General features: G+C 39.3%; 1 long non-coding RNA gene across 3 annotated transcripts in view; it reads right to left on the bottom strand.

Moving 5' to 3' along the window:
• Positions 1-16,126, bottom strand: part of LOC139706511 (uncharacterized) — a 30,893-nt gene that overhangs the window by 2,838 nt on the left and 11,929 nt on the right. Inside the window, exon 3 of one of the 3 annotated variants that reach the window (XR_011708134.1) lies at positions 15,424-15,546. The exons of the other annotated variants lie outside the window; for them this stretch is intronic. This is a non-coding gene — a long non-coding RNA (uncharacterized lncRNA). Of the gene's footprint in view, positions 1-15,423; positions 15,547-16,126 lie in introns of those variants that run through there. 3 annotated transcript variants of the gene reach the window in all.

The raw sequence follows: 16,126 nt of genomic DNA, 5'->3' as shown, positions 1-16,126 counted from the left end.
GAGTGGGTATGAAGCAGAGATGCAATGCATCCGCTGTGTTCTGTGAAATGAGCAAGGTCACACAAGACTTTGACAGGAGAAGGGTACAGGAAAGAGCATAGCTGGACACAAAGCTCTCTGAAAAGGGAGAGGGAAGGTGAGAGAACAGTAACTTATAGGTCTGCTATGGCACCTGTCCAAGAAGCCCTACTTTACATGGGGAGAACTGAAAAGTTAGCAGGCTGCTGGGTTAACTTTTCTAGTTTCAGGTGTGTAACCAGGTAAGTTGAGTTTTGTAACCTTTTGACCCATGTTCTCAGACAGGCATGTGTTCTCAATTGCTGCTTCCCAAAACTCTCCTCTCTCCTATTACACCTCTTCCCTCTCCTCCTTCCCAATTTCTAGTCTAGGAAATCAGCAGGAATGGCGCATGGCAACCTGAATTGCTAAGAACTCCTATACTCCATAGTCCAGCTGTGCTTCTTTGCTGTGGGTGGAGAAAGAAAAGAAAACATGCATTCCATTTTTCTCTCCTGGGGAGTAGACAGCTGTGTTCGTGCATATCTACTCCTAAAGATGAAGGTTTCCTGACCATCTTTGTCTCTAGAGCAGAAAGATTCCTTTCACTTTCTTTTTGGTGAGCAATGCCATAAACCTTTCTTACTTTTTTTCTGTAGGAGTGTGTAGTTATTCACTTTTTGTCACTGTGACCAAAATACTGACAAGATCAATTTCTGTAGAGGAAAGGAATTTTATTTTGGCTCATGGTTTCAGAGGTGTAGTCCATGGTGGGTAGACTCCATTACTCTGGGCCTGAGATGGAAGGGTGTAGTGGAGGAGTCCTGCTCCCCTCACGTTAGCAAGGAGACAGAGAAGGGTGAAAGGGAAGATGAATCCTTCCAAGACATGCCTCTAGTGACCCACCTCCTCCAGCCATGCCCTATCTACTTACAGTTACCCCTAATCAGTTCATTCAAACTAGGATGGTCTGATTAGATTATAACTTTCATAATTCAATCTTTTTGCCTCTGAATATTTCTGTATTAAGGCAGGAGCTTTGGGGAACACCTACTAGCCAAACCATCACAGAATGCTCTGTGTGTCCCACCTCAACTGTGCCTGCCCCTCAAACCACTGATTGAAATATTAAAATAACTTGCCATTAAAATCTCATCTGTCTGGAGCAGGGCACTAGGAATAGTTATTAGGGTGACTGTACCCTATGCACAGGAATTGCCTTTTGATTCAAGAAGACTCAAAATTGTTATGGCTCAGGTATAGTGTGTTAGTCCATTTATAATGACCAGTTTTCTTCATTCTCGATTATTTGGATAGCTCATCAACTATGGGGGAAAAAACTCTACACTTATTGTGAGTTACTAAATGGCTAAGACTTATAGGATCTAGTGGTGATTTATTGGCCTGTTACATGGAATGGGACTGAGTTATATCATAAAATCCTTAATTATAGGAGAGAGGTAAATAGAAATGTTAGAATGTTCTTAACAATGTCTCTGAAATACTTAGGATTTCCCATAACAGGGTGTCAAATTGCCAGATCTTTGGTTTGTTGGTAAATTCAGTTTGGCCCTTTTCAATTTGCTCATTTCTCCTATCAATACTAAAAAATAAAATATAATAAAAATCCATTCTTTTCATTTTTACACAGTAAAAACTGAAGGGAACTTAACTTGATTTTAAATTATATCCATAAATGTGCAAAAGAAAGAGAAAACTGTGTTTGATCGACTTCTCTCACTCTGCATCTATCTACTTTACAAGCAAAATTGGAGATTCCAACAAGATTCTCTCCCATTGATTTCTTTCTTGGTTGGGGTGTTGAGGGAGTCCATCATCCATTCTTTAAAATTGTATCTTTGAAATATTTGTATTGTTCATGGAGTATTACAGAGTTTGGTCCTTGAAATGATTCCCAAGCAGGGATTCATTTGCCTACTTCAAGCCTATATGGCCTTGAGTTTGGCATGACCATTGAAAAAGTACCCACCCATTATGAACAACATATTTTTATAAGGCATCTTAGGACTATGTCATCCATTGACATGTGAAAAGTAATTTTGGTTAAGAACATCTAAATTGTGAAAGTTTGCTAAGGATAGAGAAATTTGGTTTATGCTTAATTTATGTTTTCTTATAGTTAAAGAATTGTTTGACTTTCTTTTCTTTTGGGGAGGGGTACCAGAGATTGAACTCAGGAGCACTCAACCACTGAGTCACATCCCAGTCCTATTTTGTATTTATATTTAGAGACAGAGTGTCACTGAGATGCATAACACCTCACTTTTGTTGAGGCTGGCTTTGAATTCTCCATCCTCCTGCCTCAGCCTCCTGAATCACTGGGATTACTGGTGCGAGCCACCATGCCTGGTGTAGTTTGACTTAATTTTCTTTGTGTAATTGTAAAGATTTATTTTTTGTAGAGAAAAATCCTTTAACTTGCCAGAGGGTCTTGCCTTTACATTTTACTGTTAGTAGCTCTTATTTCTTTTTTGGGAGGCACTCGACCAGTGAGCCACATTCCCAGCCCTATTTTGTATTGCTATTTAGAGGCAGGGTCTCACTGAGTTGCTTAGTACGCTGCTGTTGCTGAGGCTGGCTTTGAACTCTCATCCTCCCACCTCAGCCTCCCAAGTCATTGGGATTACAGGTGTTCACTACTTCCCCAGCTATAGCTCACATATCTTGATAGCGAACTACTGGCCAGCCCTCATACTAAAAGCAGTGATGTACTGGTAATTGTTTAACAGCTGGTGCTTAAAAGCAACAACAATTTCTGACTTGTAGCACTTGTTAATTTCTCTGGTGTAAAACTCTGCAAATTACTTAAGATAATGGCTATGAGGGGTAGTTGGTTGGGGGCAAAGATAGTGTCCATATGAGAAAATATCTCTAAAAGTAAGTAAAAATCATCTCAAGATATTATGCTCCAGTTGAAAGATGGAGGGCAGGTGGATCCCATGGACAGATGGTAGACAACAGGGGTAAGAGTCTGACAGCAGGCACTGAGAGCCTGGGCTCCTGGCTGAGTCCTGTATTACCCAACTAGAGCAGCTTCATGATTTCTTCTGCCTGAATTTCCTAGAGGGGAGCCCAGGGGGAGACATGAATTCAGCATGTACGAGTGTGGGGTGACTATCATTTGAGCCATTACCCCAAGAAAAGGAAATATGCTCCTTCAGTAACCCCTCCTTATGCTCCTTGATGTTACAGTTTTTCCCCCCCTCTGGGTATAGAGTTATGAATATAGGAATAAATGATGTTTTTGTAGGAAGCCTTAGGTAAAAGATTATTTATAGGAACTCTTTAGGTCAAAGACTCTGTTAGACCTATTATTAACCCTAATTACTACTTTTTTAAGATTCAAACTTAACGCACCCACATTGTTATCTGTATGTAATCCAGCTGTCTCCTAGAGAAGGTTATTTTCTGGTCAATTCTAGTTTTGTGTTTAAATCATCTCACTATTTCACATGTGCTATTCCAGTATTGCAGAGTCAACACAAATAGAAAACAAAAAAAATAGCTTTCTCTTGACAGTTTTTGTACTGCTTCCCACATGCCCTCCTACTCCCTCTTTGTGTCTGAAATAGACTTTATTGACAGTCAAGGGGATTTATGTTCTGCAACAATATTAGTAACTTAAAATTAAATTTAATTTTGGTATTCCCATTCACAAAAAGCCTTGTGGTCATTTCCTCCAGCCTGAACTCTAGCATTCTTCCATTGTTGGTTTTGTATTTCTCCATTATTCTTTACTGACCTCAGCTACTTCAAAAAGTTTTCCCATTTATTGTCTGTTTTTCTCCACTCACTACCCTCAAAGCCAGTTCTGGGGATTTCTCTCTGCAAACTGAAGACCCATTAATATGCTTTGAAAACACTGGCCACCTTCCTCCTCCACTCATCTTTAAAGGGGGAAGAGGCAGTGTAGAGAGTGTATCTTCACAGATATAAGACATGCACACCCAAGCACATGTCCCACCATGCACACCACGCCCCTGGATAAAACCAGCTCACTAAGGTTTAATCAGATAATAATTTGATTTGATTTTTTTTAACATTGGACAGATAGAAGTCTAGAATTTTCTCAAAAATTTTGCAGTTTGGTTGTAAAATAAGTAGCAATGACATGGAAGTGAAGTTATTCCTTAGTGTGATTGTGCAGCCATATGGTTTGTTCCGTTCTTCGGGATCTTCATCTCATTTTTATCTTATCTCAGTGTTGGTTTTATTTTTTTTAAATCAATCCCATTAGCATAAGTGTGGATTTTATAGAATGTAGATTGTAGAATTGTCTAGCAACAAGCACTACACCCAGGTATGTTTGGAGAGTGACTATTGTGATCAGGCCTATCCAACTTAGATCTCAGGATCCCCCACTAGTTAGAGGGTGTGATAATCTAGAGGGTGTGATAAACTAGTTAGAGGGTGTGATAATCAGATACCCGCCTTTTCCCTCTGCCCAGTACACATTCCCTTGGTTTCTGTTTATAATAAAAGTAAGTCTTCAACTAAGTGCTTTTTTTTTTTTTTTTTTTGTCTCAAGCAGATGCTGATTAGCAAGCACAGTCATATAACTTGTATTTTAAGTAGACAAAGTTCCAGCTCTATCTTTTTTAGCTGGCAATTTAACAAGATCTGTCAAGTTTCTCCAGAGGAGTTAATGATTTTATCAATGCTTGTGTCCTAGAGAACAGAGTTCAAATTTTGATGTACAATATTTTGAAGGCAGATTTGAATGAGTGGGTTCCTATCAGTTGTGGTGGTCTATTGTGCTGGCAACTTCTACACTTTCTGACTGTCACATCTTTGAACCTATTTTCCTCTAGTCTGAATTTCTATTTTCTTATCTTATTGTTCTATCCCTAACCTCTCCAGTCTGAACTATATCATTTTTATTGTGTTAATCCTGGGATTCCTTCAACAATAGGATGGTGAAACTGGAAGGGAGGCTTGTGTTTGGCTCTGGATCCAGTCTGGGTCTGGGGTCAGGGGCCAGTTATAGGTACTGGGAAGTTGACAAAAGTGACAAGTTAAACATAGAACCTAGTAAGAAGTTAATTACAAGATGATAGCCCATGAAGCAGGGTGAGGGAGGGGATGACCCTTTTGCTCTTGGCCCTAACTTCCACATCAGCCACAGGCATCAGTAGGTGACCATGCCATCCTTTTCTTTAGAACCTGGACATAACCTTGGTCTTCTTTTCAACCGTTCCTGTAGGCAGCCAGTACACTTAAATGAATTCAACCTTGTGGTCTTGTGGAATAACCCAAAGAGCAGACAGATCTAGTTCATAAGAAATCACAGAGTATGCAACATCTGAAACAGCAGTCAGGCAGGCTGTAGGCACTGTGGAGCAGGCTCTGGCCTGGAGTGCTAGTGTTTTAGAGATGGCAAGAAAAAGCCAGGCAAGAAGATGAAGCACTCAGTTGTTAAGATAATGAGCTGTTACCAAGATAGGAGTAGGAAAGAGATCTCCAACTGGGCCAAGAAGAAAGAAAAGCCATCTTATCAGGACTGGGGAGGAAAGGTGAGGCTGGGTTTGCTGCAAGGAGAACTTGATGCTATTCTCTGGAGTGATGGGCCGGAAAGGGAAGAGAGGGAAAATAATCCTCATTGGGTGCCTGCTGTGTGCCAAGGACTGTTATCTTATTTCAGAGGCAACTTCTATCATCCCTCCTGCCCAAGAGTAGGTTTATCCTGGCCTGAATCCAAGCCAAGTCGCAGAAGGCCAGAGCTATCACCTACCACCTACTTTCTTACTTCTTGTCTTTTTTTTTTTTTTCCTATTTGTCTTTTTAAATCCCCAACTAGATTTTAATGTCTTGAGGGAAGACTCTGGGCAGACTCTAATGCTTCCTTGTGTCCTCCTCAGGTTTTATTTGACTTAGGAACTTGTATTTTTGTCTGTATTTGTTAAGAGATTGCTGTATCCTAAAGCATCTGCTTTAGAGGAAACTTATTTCTGGGGATTGTGTCTCAAAGCAGATTTCTGATTGTCATTTCACTGTGATCTTGCACAGTCATTGAATAAGCTGATAACAATGAGATGTAAAGTATTTTTCCAAATATGTCTTAAATGATTAGACAGAGTTCACCCACCAGGATACTTTCCCACCTGAACCTCTGTGAGACGAAGAGTCTGGGCTGAAACTGTAAGAGCTGCAACAGGTTACATGCATAGAATTCCCACGACCTCTCTGGAATGGGACTCTAAGGGTCCCAGGATATGTCCCACACCCTCTGTTCACTTCACTGTGTCTTTCATCTAGTCACTTCTTAGCGTACTTACTTGCACCTTTGCATTAAGTCCTTGCGGGTTTATGTTAATGTATAGTTAGCATGTGGGAGATTAAAATTTAGTCAGTATCAGTCTTTCCAATGTTTTGCATCAAAATTATAATACTCTAAGAGTTGTTAGGTTAAGCTGGGAATTTTAAAATAATTTGTGAGAAAAGTTTGTCTTAAGTAAAAATATTAAGCAACAACAACAGCAGACAGACTGAATTGTTGTTTCTCAATAGGAGACATTTGCTTCAGATATGTTATGATTTGGATGTGAGGTGGCCCCCTAAAGCTCATGTGTGACACAATCAATGAACAATTAGAGGAAAAGTGATTGGGTTGTGAGAGTTTTAACCCAATCAGTGAATTAATCCCCAGACAGGATTAACTGAGTGGTAACTGGAGGCAGGTAGGGTATGGCTAGAGGAGGTAGGGCATTGGGGGGCATGCCTTTGGAGTATATATTTTGTATCTGGCCAGTGGAGTCTCTCTCTCTCTCTGCTTCCTGATCATCATGTAAGCTGCTTCCCTTGATCTTCAGCCTCAGCTGGAGCCTTGGGGAATGGAGCCTGCTGTCTACAAATTGAGACCTCTGAAACCATGAGCTGAGCCCCCAAATAAAGTTTTCCTCCAATTGTCTGGTCAGGGTCTTTTAATCACAGAAGCAAAAAAAGCTGACCAAGATATTTATGTAAGATGCTGAGACGTGCAGGTGAAATAGCATGAGCTTTGGATTTCAATGGTTCTTTTCTTCTGTCACTTACTTATTTGGTCAATAGGACAAACCTCTGGTTCTTGATTTCTTAATCCTTAAAAAGAGGATAATAATGCCTACAATATACAATTTTTCTAAGGATTTAAGAGAAATCCATAGACTACATAGCATTTAGTAGATGCCTAAAAAAGTATGGATGTTATTACTAATTTTTTGGTTGCTTTTTAGAAAGTAGGAAATGGGCCCATTTTACTGTACTTCTATTCTTTCCTGATTTCCTTTATATAAAAAACCAGCCTATCAACAAAGAAAATACAAAATTATTATGATGTGTTGCTTTCTTGTATCCTTATTCACTGGATATGAAGTGTTTATCATTTATTATTTTGTCACTAAGATGTCACTAACTATGCAAATGCATATGCTGAGGTATATGCTTATAAGAGTTAAAACATTTTACCTACATTGTTGCTATATAAGGGAACAGTGAATCTCTTATCTATAGATACTTTCAGAAGAAACAAACCTATGTCTTAGAAAATGCAGAATTACAAAATACAAACATTGAGGATGTCCCCACATCCCTGCCATGTCCTTCAGTGTTATAGTTTTGAGTATTTGTTTTAATTTTCAGTCATCTTCTGATCCTAAGTGTTATTCTTACTTAGCAGGTGTCTCTCATATCTTTTATAGATTCATGACACATTAGAGCAATGTATACTAAAGCAATTCTAACCCAACAACATCTTGGCATGACTTTTTAACTTCAAGAAAATATAGATTCATGATAAAAGGAGCCTGTTTGGTGTATGTATGTGTGTGTGGCCCTAGACGTAAAGAACTATTTAATTTTCTACAAAAATATTTTTACAAGATCAGTTCCAGTTACTATAATCATGGTAATAATTTTTCACACCCTGGCACCTATTGAATTAGCAACCAAGTTCTTTGCTTGAGCCATTATTCAAATGTATTCCATCTGCATTCAAATTAATCTCAAGATCATAGAAATTAACAACGGGAATGGTACATTAAATTACCTTGTCCATTTCTTTGCTAGGGGTGAATTGATCTTTACATCATCATCTCTAATTCTATGTCCAGTGGGTTTTAAATGTCTTGAATAAGAGTTATTCTGGTTCTGGGTAGTCATTTCATCAAATTCTAGGGGAAATTCTTTTTTTACAGCCTACTGGAATATATATGGATTTTCTGATGTGTGCAACTGGCCAGTGTTTAGAGCCTCCAGAAATTGGGCAGTGAATTTTCCAGAGGAGCTTGTTTGGATATATGTGTCTTTGTGTGTATGCATCAGAGAGGCTTGGGTGAGTCCTGGTGGGAGGGAGAGAGAGGCAGGACAACTTGAAAAGGATGGTATGTTTGCTTATGTTTGAGATCTGGCTGTTGCTTGTTTTCATTTTGCAGTGTCCTATGTGGCTTGTGTAGTAGGTGTAGGGATATAGGTATGCCATAAAGCACTGCAAAATGGGTCTGATGCCAGTTTGAGTTATCATTATGTAATTTTATAGAGTCAGAAATCCAGGAGCCCACTGGAAAACTCCTTAGTTTAAGATTATGTTTTATTACTCATAATTACATGTGGATAGTTTAAGTTTGAGATCCAAAGTAGAAAGTCAGAATCTAGGCATTCTAATGTTAATTATTTTTTCTTTCTTTATAATTCAGTTGCTGCTTTCCAAATGGATAGATAAGACAATAGATAGAATAGGTATCCATATTCACATGAAGCTCAAGAAATGAAACATTACTATGGTGAATCCTTCCTTGGTTTTTGTTTTATTTAATTCAATTGTTAGCAATTTCCTTATTTACAAAATGAGATAAACAGAAGGTTTGATTCAAACACTTTACAACTGCTAGGACATAGCAAAAACAAGACAAATTGCACGATTAATAACATTCATTATTAAACACAAACCTTTTTTTAACCTAAATAATATGAATGATTTATTGTATATTGAAAAGCATTCTTGGTTTTTTTAATTGTTTCTTTTTAGTGATACATGACAGTATAATCCATTTTGATATAATTATACAAGCATGGAATTTATCTTATTCTAATTAGGACCCCATTCTGTGGATGTACAGGATGGTGAGATTCACTGTGGTGTATTCTTATATATGTACATAGGAAAATTATGGCAGATTCATTCCAATGTCTTTCCTATTCCTATCCTCCTCCCTTTCCTTTAGTTCTCTTTGTCTAATCCTCTGAATTTCTATTCTTACCCTCCCTACTCTTATTGTGGATTAGCTTCTACATATCAGAGAAAACATTTGGCCTTTGGTTTTTAGAGGATTGGCTTATTTCACTTAGCCTGATAGTCTCTAATTCCATCCATTTACTGGCAAATGTCATAGAATCATTCTTCTTTCTGGCTGAGTGATGTTTCATTGTGTATATATACCAGATTTTATCTGTTTGTCTCTTGATGGGTACCTAGTTTGGCTTCATAGCTTAGCTATTGTGAATTGTATTCCTTATAAACATTGATGTGGCTGCGTCACTGTGGTGTATGATTTTAGATCCTTTGCATATACTCCAAATTGTGGCTCCATTCCTAGTTTTTTGAGAAATCTCCACACTGCTTTCCACAGTGGTTGCACTAATTTGCAGTCCCATCAGCAATCTAAGGGGAAAGCCTACCCTTTCCCCCACATCCTTGCCAACATTTATTGTTACTTGTATTCTTAATAATTGTCATTCTGACTGAAGTGAGATGAAATCTCAGTGTAGTTTTAATTTGCATTTCTTTAATTGCTAGAGATGTTGAACACTCTTTCATATATTTATTGACCATACAAATTTCTTCTTTTGAGAAGGGTCTGCTTAGTTCCTTTGCCCACTTATTGATTGGGTTATTTGTTCTTTTTTTTTCTTTCTTGAATTCTTTGTATATCCTGAAAATTAAGCCCTATCTGAGGTGCAGGTGGCAAAGATTTTCTCCCATTCTGTAGGCTCTCTCTTCAGTCTTTATCATTTTCTTTGCTGTAAAGAAGCTTTTTAGTTTGATGCCATCCCATTTATTGATTTTTGATTTTAGTTCTTGTGCTTTAGGAGTCTGGTTAAGGACGTCAGTTACTGAACTGATAGGTTTGAGGGTTGGGCCCACATTTTCTTTTAGTATATGCAGGGTTTCTGGTCTGATTCTTAGGTCTTTTATGTTGAGTTTTGTGCAGTGAGAGAGATAGGGGTTAAATCTCATTCTACCACATATGGATTTCCAGTTTTCCCAGCACCATTCGTTCCATCGAGACCCAGCTCTGCCTCCTCAACACATCCACCCGTGGGTCCTACACTTAAGGGTCATACAAAAGTCATCTAATCTCTTAGAACAGCTCTTCACACATTTGAACACCCTTGCCATTGCTTGTTGCCTTTACCTCTCTCTAAGTGCTCACACTCCAGTGTGTCAGACTAACTCATTCCTTCCCAGATATCTTTGCTCCCTCTGCTCGGTTTGTGCAGACTATGGGTCCTAAGTGACAGCTTCAGGCAAACCCATTCTTGATAGTGTTTGTGATATATACTCCTTTGGTGCCTCAGACAGAGAAGGGCTTAGTATATATTTGCTGAGTGAATGAGCATGTTCTGGCCAATTCCACAGGATATTTATCTCGCATTATAATCCCCAGTGAAGAAAAAGATTTTTTTTATACCTCTCTTTTCATTTTCTCCCTATGTCATCCCTCATTAGAAGAAAATGTGCAAGGACCACCAAATCACCAAGTCTGTCATCCTTTTTGGGTAAGCCAAAAGCACAGCAAGGATATTTCAAGCCTTTCTCTCTTCTCCCTACTCTTCAAAAAAAAAAAAAGGAGATTAGCTTACCTTTAACACATACAGAGTCCCCTCCTCCCATCTCAATTGCCAGCTAAAATATATTGAGCCTACACTATGTGCAAATGAGAGTCTCCCTATAACTTCTTGAGAGGACACAGAATGGCACTACCCTGGCTGCTACTCATATGTGGAAAGTCCTTGTGCAAACTAGGAAAAGGTGCCCCCTCTGTGGGCCCTTAGAAAAGTGATCCCTGTCCTCTTGGCAGTCCCTTCCCTTCTTCATAAGGCTCTATTGTGGGCTCGACTTCTTGGACAAGTCAGGAAGTCAGATGACTGATAATAGAAAAGCTCTTGGACATGGTCAAGCTCTTAGAAATGATTGTTGGTTAAAAGATGATGTTACAAAAGAAATAAACTAAATATTAATGAGTTATTTCAAAGGGAATGAGCCAAATGGGTTTCTGTAAATTTGGTCTTGCCTGTAAACCAAAGCCACTTTGCTCAGATATGTACAAGTTTTACACAGAAAAACATTAACAAGGCCTCAAGACTGAGCAAGGTTAATAATTTGAAACTGGGCTGGCCAAGGTTCCTGATGCCCTGGAGTCCACTGACTCTGGGATCACTTACCCTGCCTTGTGAGTTAAGTGGCACTGCATAGACAGATGGTGGAGGAGCCACCCAGCAGGTTGCCTACTGTCTGATGGTTCCAACTCTCAAACCCGGACATTGGTTTGGTAATGAAAAGCTGAGCTCATAAAGAAGTGGAGAGGGCTGGAAGAGAGTCTTAACACATGCCTCCCAGGGAGGCCAAATGTCAGATCAGCCACATCTTCCAGCCACTGCAGTGACATCAGGGAATGAGATGTTAATTTATGTATAGTGCCTTCAGGAGCCTGGGAAGTGGGTTCTATGATTTGTCTGATTCTCAAGCTGACATAGCTGTCTCTTTGTAACCTATGGACTCCCTGGCAGGTGCAAAGTCCAACACTGAAGTGGCACCTTTGGGATCACTCAACCAGGCTTATCTCCTTTTCTATCCCATACTCCTCACTATCTTCCTCCTTCCTCCTGTGCAAGTCCAAGCACCCTGGTGGTAGGACAATAAGGAAAACTTTGCATCCACATAGAACAATTGGTGACTGAAAATGGTTTTCTATAACCTGCAGGGAAACAATGATGTGTGTGAAAATAAAAGAGGTTTATTTCATGTGGTTTTGAAGAGGCCATTTGGAACCTTGGAAAATAGTACCCAGCTTTGCAGTACTGGAAAGATGACCTTGCAATTTGTTTATGATTATTTCTCCCACCAAAAGGCTACTATCTGTCTTTTTGGGGAAGGGGAATGGGAAGAAGGTAATGGAACCATCAGCAAGAAAACCAGATTTCACCCTCTAGCGCTATGAATAATTGGCAGTTCTTAAATGGAAGTTGGCATGGTTACAGATGACATAACATTTGTTGATATAAAATGGGATGTCCCTGGAGGCATGGATAGGTTTAATTGTTCTGATCCCAAAGACTTTATGAACCTAGCAATGAGCTATATTTTATAGCATCTTTGTGGCAAGTGCCCTGGATGGCAACAAAGATACATTTAATAAAGTCATCTTTCTGGACAGAGCCAGAACACTCAGAGCAATGCTTGACACTCTGTTGCAAATGTTAAATGCCAAGGGTAATTTCCATTTGCCTTTCGTGTTCTGTACAGATAGGATACCCTGTAGGTTTTAGCCACGGGTTGACCTTGATGAAGTTCTCTATTCACTTCTCTGATTCATTTCCTCATCTCTGTGGTGTTTCTTACCCAAAGATCATGAGAGGAGGGACAACATGATTGGAATTTACAGATGATGGGGGGGGGGGTGGGTTTGGTCTGGTGTGTGGAAAGGTCAGACTGAGTGAGAGGACCTTGGGATGGACCTCTTACTCTGATGGCTCCTGTCACCTTATAAGATCTTGGAAACCTGTTATGGCTCCAAGGTTTGTGCCATTTTGTCTCTAAGTCTGGTTGGTTCTTGTTGTCCACCTGTGTTTGTTTACCAATCAGTCACAGAATCACAGATGCAAAAACAAATAAACAAACAAACAAACAAAAAGAAAACAACAAGGGCCATTTCTTCAGGGTGTCCAAATTCATATTTACTAATTTCTAAGTCTTTTATAGACCACATCTCAGTAGAAATCATCCTCAAGCTGGCTTTATTCATCTTAATGTACATTTACATATCATCTCAGGTAGGTGTCATGTGCAAGCACTCTGATTACAGCAGGGAAATCATGCATGGACTGAGAGAAGTGCAGCCCACCTTCATGGCCCCACCCTGCACACAGGCTTTAGCTAGGACTGGTCCACCTCTGAGGCTTGGACAAAGTGTAGTTCTTTTTCATTTTCACCTTTTTCCTTTGCCTCACTCTAAATTTCACCATGTTAGCTTTTGGATATCACTGTGATAGCTATGGACTTTCCTCCTGGTCCCTTTGCCTCTCTAGTCTCCACTGCTTGCCATATCCATGCAGCTCAGGGTTAATTCTTTCATTCAGCATGCCAGAACTGCTAGAAATAAGTGTTCATTGTTTAAGCAACTTAGCCTGTGGTGTTATTGTTGTAGCAGCCCAAACTGACTAGAGGGTTCTCTGGCCAAGGTCATTAATGTCTGGCTGGAACTCAGATTCAGGGTCTACTTCTTCCCCCACTGTGATACTGAGTCTCTATGACTGTGTTTTATAGTTAGTGAACTCTGTGGGACATCCACATTAAATTTCAGACATATGGTCTTTTAATACTATGAAAGTGTTAAAGCTCACCAAATAATTAGTACAATTGATCTTGTGACATGGTGCTTCTTTTAGGAGGGAAATTAAATCTGTAGTCAGAGACAAATTATTTTTTCAGGATCTGGGTGGTCTCTTCAGATTCTGAAAAATCATAATCCATGGACTTGGGTGAAGGAATCACTAGGATAAATAATAACAAGCGTGTAAAAGCTGGGCTGGGGTTGTGGCTCAGCGGTAGAGCACTCACCTAGCACATGCAAGGCCCTGGGTTTGAGCCTCAGCACCACATAAAAATAAATAAATAAAATAAAGGTATTGTGTCCAACTACAATTTAAAAAATAAAGAGTTCTAAAGCTTCTGGAAGTGAGTAAAGAGGTCCTAATACCTTTTCAGTTCATTGGGGAGCTTCATTTACCTGCTCCTGGGGGATATTTTTCTAAGTGATAGGTTTTCACCATCAGGCAGCTAGATGAATTAATTCCCCAATAAGTGATCTAGACATATGCTCTGTGCTCCTCACTCAAATAATCATTGGAATAGATACATGGTTTGAACAAAGTTGCTGCAAAGAAGTGTTTAAAAACAACTACAGTGCCTACCACCTTTTATTTACTTTCCAACAAAACTATTTTCTACAATTAACAGAGAATGTATGTGTGTGTATGTGTTGGGCGGGAGGTGGAAGGGGCGTAAAATGTCCTGAATTTCACTTATGCAAACCCATTTGTGTAGTGCTTTATGATCATTATTACTTTTATATCCATGACCTCATTTCAACCAAATGACAATTTCACCAAGTATAAGGGTGGGTGCTCTCCTTGCTTTCGTGGTGGGGTATGCAGCCATTGGAAGATGATCAGGAATGTAAACTCAAACTCCATCAACTGTGAGATAATGGGGAGTGGGAGGCAGTGGGAGAAAGGCTGTCTGGTCTGCAAGTATCTAAGTGTAAGAATGTAAAAAACCCAAGATGGCTTATGAAAACATGTCTGTCTCTTACTTATAATGGTTTATTAAAGCCATAATGCTTGTAAGTAACAGAGTTAGGCCTAGGTCCTGGGTCTTCCTCTCTCTGCATTCAGTTCTCTTTATATAGTACCTCATCACCTCAGATTTATGTTAAGACCCTTGGGTGTCTGCAGATAACAGCAACAGCTCTTATTTATTGAGCATTTACAATTGCCAACCTCCTCCCCACCTCCCATGCTTTCATTCCAGTCTCAGAATAACCCTGTGGTGTGGGCTTGTTTTGTGCCCATACTTCAGATGAGGACAGTAAAACCTCAAGAGGGGAAATGACCTGTCTACAACGTTCCATGTTGCCAACTTCTGAAGGCAGCTCTCTGGCTGACTGTAGAATGTACGACACATGCTGTTAACCAGAACATAATATTAGAGCACTGACTCCTTCTCTGAAAACTGAAAAGCAAACAAAAAATTTGTCAACCTGAGTCAGAGGTGCAATGTTCTCTTAATAAAAATATACTGTTTTGAGAAATATATGATCCAAAAGGTAAAAACTGATCTGAGCATCTTTCTTAGGCAGCAGCAAGACTGGCATCTGGAATTCAGGGTTCTCTGACAGCAGGAGTCTCAAAGCAGCAGGAATGAAAGAAGTGACAGTCCTGTGAGGGGCATGCTTTTCTTTGGTAGGAGACATGACAAGAAGTATAAAGGATATAAGTCCTAAAATTAATTTGCATGTTTTTTCTTATCTTTTACCTCACCATCAGATTTTCCATTTTGCCTTTTATTTTGATTTTAGTCCTAGGGATTAAACTTAGGGGGTTTTAAACAGTAAACCATATCCCCAGCCTCCCCACCTTTTTTTTTTATTTTTTTATTTTTTACTTTGAGAGAGTGTCTCCTCAAGTTGCTGAGGCTGGCCTTGAACTTGCAATCCTCTTCTCAGCATCCTGAATCTTTGGGATCACAGGCATGTGCCACCACACCTGGGTTTACTTTAAAAAAAAACACAACATTTTAAAGATGATTTCTCCACTTATTATCTTCAAGACTTTGGGAATGTGGCCCAATCTCACTGCACCCCCATTTCTTCATCTGTAATAATAGACCTACATTAGTAATGACAGGAGGGATAAGTGAATATATGTAACACACTTAGCCTGGTTCCTGGCATCTCTATCTCAAATATTCTGTGTTAGCTATTATTATTATTATTATTAGTTTTAAAAGTGATGGTGATCTTATGACTGGTATAGATCATCATGGCCCAAGTTAGAGACACATAAGCTGATCACTTATGTTAGTGATTTATTTTATTCCAACTTAAAAAAAAATATTGTGTCTCACTGTACATGAAGTCCTCTGCTGGGGGTTTTTGTACCCATAACAGATCTGATCCTAGGGTCAAACCATGTAGGACAAACATTAATATTATTCCCATTTGATATATGTAAAAACTGAGGCTTAGGGAGGATAACTAATTCTTTTTTAGATTTTCACTTTCTTTTTTAAATGTATTATGAGCTTCATAATTATACACAGTAGTTGGGTTCATCCTGAAAAACTCATAGATGC

The sequence above is a fragment of the Marmota flaviventris genome, chromosome 7 (assembly GCF_047511675.1).
Source record: "Marmota flaviventris isolate mMarFla1 chromosome 7, mMarFla1.hap1, whole genome shotgun sequence".
NCBI lineage: Eukaryota > Metazoa > Chordata > Mammalia > Rodentia > Sciuridae > Marmota > Marmota flaviventris.
Note: the sequence above shows the minus strand (reverse complement) of the source record. Positions and strands in the feature narration are given on the sequence as shown.